Source organism: Brassica napus (assembly GCF_020379485.1).
Source record: "Brassica napus cultivar Da-Ae chromosome C7 unlocalized genomic scaffold, Da-Ae chrC07_Random_1, whole genome shotgun sequence".
Taxonomy (NCBI): Eukaryota; Viridiplantae; Streptophyta; class Magnoliopsida; order Brassicales; family Brassicaceae; genus Brassica; species Brassica napus.
The window spans coordinates 36,652-42,041 of NW_026014319.1; the positions used below are offsets into that span (position 1 = coordinate 36,652).

The following is a 5,390-nucleotide window of genomic DNA, read 5'->3' on the forward strand; positions in this document are numbered from 1 at the left end:
TATCATTGTGACATATTTTACTCTAATTAAAAATTTTATAAAGTATACTAGTCTATCTTTATTTAATATACAATTAAGTAAATAAAATTGATTTTGATAAAAAATATTAGTTATTAAAAAGACAAATACATAAATATATAAAGTTACATTGAAAATATAAAATGATATAGAAAATAACTGATATTTTTTGCGAAACAATGGGAGTGTGATATATGGAATATCCTATCCATACAGTGTCAATATGTATGAGAAAAGAAAAATTAACTTCTTCTTTTTTTCCTGGTTTGTTCTTTTTTTTCAAAAGTTGGATATGTCATGTTTTTTTTTTATGTCACAATCAGAAATTGAAGTATATGCCAATATTCGAAAAAGTATATACTGATACAATAGTAAACACAAAAAGAAAAGAAAATTTAACTGCTCGTGTGTGTTTCTGCCACTTGTCTTCAGTTTTGTCAGCGTCTTCTTAACTTAAAAAGTTGTGTCATTCAATCTACAGCTCTTGTTCTTTCTTTTCTTCTCCTTGGTCACTGTCTGTTGTTGTTAATATCTGAAACGAAGAAATAAAGAAGAGAGACAAAAATACATCTTTTCGTATAATCTTCATAGTTGTTAAAGATTCTTCTTTTGGCTATTATTTTATTATATCATATTTATCATTTCATTGACTGGTTCTTTTGATAAAAGGGCGGGTCCCTTTCTTCACCAGGTTCTTTCTGGTGTAGCCTTTATCCAATTCCATGACAGAACCAGAGTTGACAAGACACAAGTTGTTATGTAATGACTCGACTCGCTTCTTTTACTTACGTAAAGAATTCTCATCTCAGGCGAATCTTTCCCCAAGTGACTCACGATTTCTAGGGCTGGAGTCGGTTTAGGGGAAAGTTCAAGAAGCTCCGTTGTTGTTTCCTGATTACAAAAATGTCGGAAAGGGTAGAAGCATCTGTAGCAGAAGGAGAGAACACGATTGAAGAAAGACACATTGGAGATATGTGGGAGCTAGAGCAGAAACTTGATCAATCCATGGATGAAGAAGCTAATAAGCTTAAGATCATGTACAGAGAAAAGGTAACGACTTTCTCTGTTTTACCCTGTTTTACTCTGTTTCAGTTTCAAGAAAGTTTCCATTTTTTTAATACGACTTTTCGACTTGTCATCAGGGCTTGTCAATGTGGATGCTACTGAGACTATCATTCCAAAGTCTAGGCATAGTTTACGGCGATTTAGGGACGTCTCCATTGTATGTGTTCTACAATACATTCCCTGATGGCATTAAGGATAGTGAAGATGTGATCGGGGCTCTTTCTTTGATCATTTACTCTCTCCTGCTTATACCTCTCATCAAGTATGTGTTCATTGTATGCAAAGCTAATGACAATGGTCAAGGTAAGCTTTTAAAAAGCTTGATCGTTGTTTTGAAACCAAACCGGTTTAGTTTATACTCAATGTTTGTGTGCAGGTGGGACTTTAGCTATATACTCACTGCTTTGTAGACATGCTAAAGTGAAGCTTATCCCGAATCAGCAACGCAGCGATGAGGATCTCACGACTTATAGTCGAACTTTAGTCGCTGAAGGGTCTTTTGCTGCTAAAACAAAGAAGTGGTTAGAGAGTAAAGAATCTAGGAAGAGAGCTCTTCTCTTCGTTGTTCTTCTCGGGACTTGTATGATGATCGGTGATGGTATCTTAACTCCAGCCATCTCTGGTAATTAACAACCTTCTTGCCTTTCTTTTTTTCTTTCTTTTTTTTTTGTACCCAAGGTTGATGACAAAACAATCTTCTCATAGTTCTTTCAGCGACTGGTGGGATCAAAGTCAGTAGCCCAAAGATGAGCAGCGGTAACAAAACATTCACTGCACCTTTATGTCAGTTAGTTCTTTCTAACTTTACTACTTGTTGTTGTTGTTGCAGACATTGTTGTGGTTATGTCCATTGTCATTTTAGTAGGCTTGTTCAGTATGCAACACTACGGTACAGACAAAGTCGGGTGGCTCTTTGCCCCTATAGTCTTCATTTGGTTCCTCTTCATTGGAGCCACTGGAATATACAACATCTTCAAACACGATACGCGCGTTTTAAAAGCGTTTTCGCCAACATATGTATACTTATACTTCAAAAGACGAGGGTGAGATGGTTGGATCTCTCTCGGCGGCATTCTTCTCAGCATAACAGGCACTGAGGCTCTATACGCAGACATTGCTTACTTCCCGTTACTAGCGATACAGCTCGCTTTCACCTTCTTTGTGTTTCCTTGTCTTCTTCTATCGTACTGCAGACAAGCTGCGTATCTCGTGAACCACAAGGATCATTACGATGACGCATTCTATGCATCTATCCCAAGTTTGTTCCTAAACTTCTTTGCTTTAATGGTCTCTTCATTAGTGCTGAAACTCTCTTTTAATTTTTTGACTCCATAGGGAGTGTATATTGGCCAATGTTTGTAGTCGCCACAGGAGCTGCAATCGTTGGGAGCCAAGCTGCGATATCGGGGACTTACTCGATTATCAAGCAGGCTGTGTCTCATGGATGTTTTCCTCGTGTTAAAATTGTTCATACTTCCAAGAAGTTCGTTGGTCAGATCTATTGCCCTGATATTAACTGGATGCTCATGCTTGGCTGCATCGCCGTCACTGCTAGTTTCAAGAATCAGAGCCAAATCGGAAATGCATACGGTAAGATGTATGGTGATAGTGATGATGATCTTAAGCCCTTTGATGAAATGAAAGGGTTCTTGCTTATTATTGGAGGTAACTTATATATAGCAAGAATATGTATGCAAAAAGACTTAAACCTATGTCAACCAGGAATAGAACTTATCTAAATCTTATCATATATATCTAAATCAGCAAATCGTTGTCACAATAATATATATATAATATCTTTCGGTTTGGGATTCATAGACTTTATAGTTGGATTTTAATCCGTAACAGTTGGTCCGCAAAATGCACGTCTTGCTTCTCGAGTTATCTCCAATACGCATCATCTGACTGTTTTGGTTATATCTTGTTGAGGTTAGGGACTGCGGTTGTGCTTGTGATGCTTGTGACCACGTTACTAATGGTACTAACCATGCTGCTCGTGTGGAGGTGCCAACTGGATCCTTGTCCTTATATTCGCCTTCCTCTCGCTCGTGGTGGAGCTGTCGTACTTCTCGGCTGTGCTCTTAAAGGTCAACCAAGGAGGATGGGTTCCGCTAATCATAGCAGCCATCTCTCTTCTAGTAATGTCGGTTTGGCAGTACGCAACAGTCAAGAAGTATGAGTTCGAAATGCACAGCAAAGTTTCCATGAGTTGGATACTCGGTCTTGGTCCTAGCCTCGGGCTTGTTCGTGTCCCAGGGGTAGGGTTAGTCTACACAGAGTTGGCGAGTGGTGTCCCTCACATCTTCTCTCATTTCATCACTAACCTGCTCGCGATCCACTCTGTGGTAGTCTTTGTCTGCGTCAAGTACCTTCCGGTCTACACTGTCCCTGAAGAAGAGAGGTTTCTTGTGAAGAGAATCGGACCGAAGAAGTTCAGAATGTTCCGCTGCGTAGCCAGGTACTGTCCTTTCTTCTTATATGTTCTTTAGACAAAGCGTTTGAAATCTCTGTAAAAAAATGTTATAGGTATGGTTACAAAGATCTACACAGGAAAGACGATGGTTTTGAAAACAAACTGTTAACTAACCTCTCCTCTTTCATCCGAATCGAAACTATGATGGAGCCAGCTTTAACCTCAAGCACCTACAGCAGCGCGTTCTCAGTCAACTATACACAAGAGTCTAGAGATGAGTTGCTCCGTAACAATAGCAACCACAACAACAACAACAACAACATGGATATGTTCTCATCGATGGTGGACTACACTGTGTCAACCCTAGACACGATAGTTCCAGCTGATTCACCCCGTAATGCAACTAGTTTCAGTCAGAACAACACGGTGGAGGAGAGGAGGAGGAGGAGGATGAGTTGGAGTTTCTAAAGACATGTAAAGAGTCAGGGGTTGTTCATATCATGGGGAACACTGTGGTGAAAGCAAGAAATGGATCATGGCTTCCTAAAAGGATTGCGATTGATTATGTATATGCGTTTCTTGATAAGATTTGTAGAGAGAATAGTGTTATCTTACATGTTCCTCATGAAACCCTTTTGAACGTTGGACAAGTCTTTTATATTTAGTTTTTTCCTTCTTTCTATTTCTTTTTTTTTTTTTTTTTGTAAAACAACTGCAGATAATGGGTAATAAAGGATACAAAATCATAGAAACTGTTGTATTTTGAAACTGAGATTTCATAAAAAGCTTTTTGCAAGCACTGCAAATAATATTTTCAACAATATTTTCTTGTTTCCGTAACAAATTCAAACATGAGAATACGAACTTGAGATCAAAGCTTTGTTCTTCGATAATTTATTAGCTTTCCCTTTCCATCAGTTGATAGTAGATTTACTACATTTTGGAAATATCACACGTTTACGATTGACAAAGAAAATGGCGGCAACAAGTGGTGATATAAAAAAACATGGGAGCAAGAGAGGGTTTAGAAACTCTCTCTAGTGTCTCTCTTCCTCATCTACGAACCCTAGTAGCCACCGTCATGGGCTTCGGCGTCTTCGCTGTATGCTCTTCTCTGTTTCCCTTTCTCTCTTGTGTCGTTATGTCGATTGTGTTCTTGGCTCTGAATTACGGTGGTGCTGTCTACTTCGGTATAGCTTGAGATATGCGTTAGGAGCCTAGATCTGGTTATTGGTGGGTCAGATCTACTCTAATTTTTCAGGATTTGAGGACTTTAATGATTCGTTTGTAGATTGAGCTTGGTGTGTTCGGTTAAAGCTTCCATCTCTGACCGTCAATGTCTCCAGCCAGCGTTCACACTCTCCCTCGCGGTTCAGGCGTAGGAGCTTCTCTCCTATTTCAGCGGTACTGCTAGCCCTTCTCCTTAGTTTGGTTCCTCTTGGGCAAGTCTCTGTCTTCTCCCCTGCCTTCTTATATTTCTATGTTCCTCCTCTGTTGTTGGTGTGTTCGTGTTCTCTGAGTTGGTCCTGGTTCTGAAAGTTTGGTTGAGATAGTGTCTCTGTAGTCAGTCTCTTCACATATCAAGCCAGCTTCTGTGCTCCTCCTTGCCGTCGGGTGTCTGTGCATCTTTCCTTGCCGCCTTATCCTTGTCATGTGTTCTGTTTCTGTCAAAGGCTTCCCTTGTTTCTCTCCAGCTTTTCTGACATCGTGCTCCTCGGTCTTGCATTGGATGATTCTCGAAATTGTGCTTGCCTTGGGTCTTAGTTAGTGACCTAGTCAGTGTCTGTGCTTCTTTCCCTTGCCGCTCTGATAGTTCAGATTAGTGATTGCGGCCTGTGCTTTCTCTCGCCACCAACATCTTGATCCTCCTCAGGTTTTCACTTCTGTTGCATCA

General features: G+C 39.8%; 1 pseudogene; it reads left to right on the forward strand.

Moving 5' to 3' along the window:
• The first annotated feature begins 340 nt into the window (after positions 1 to 340).
• LOC125594964 lies at positions 341 to 4,178 on the forward strand (annotated as a pseudogene).
• Positions 4,179 to 5,390: the final 1,212 nt, after the last annotated feature.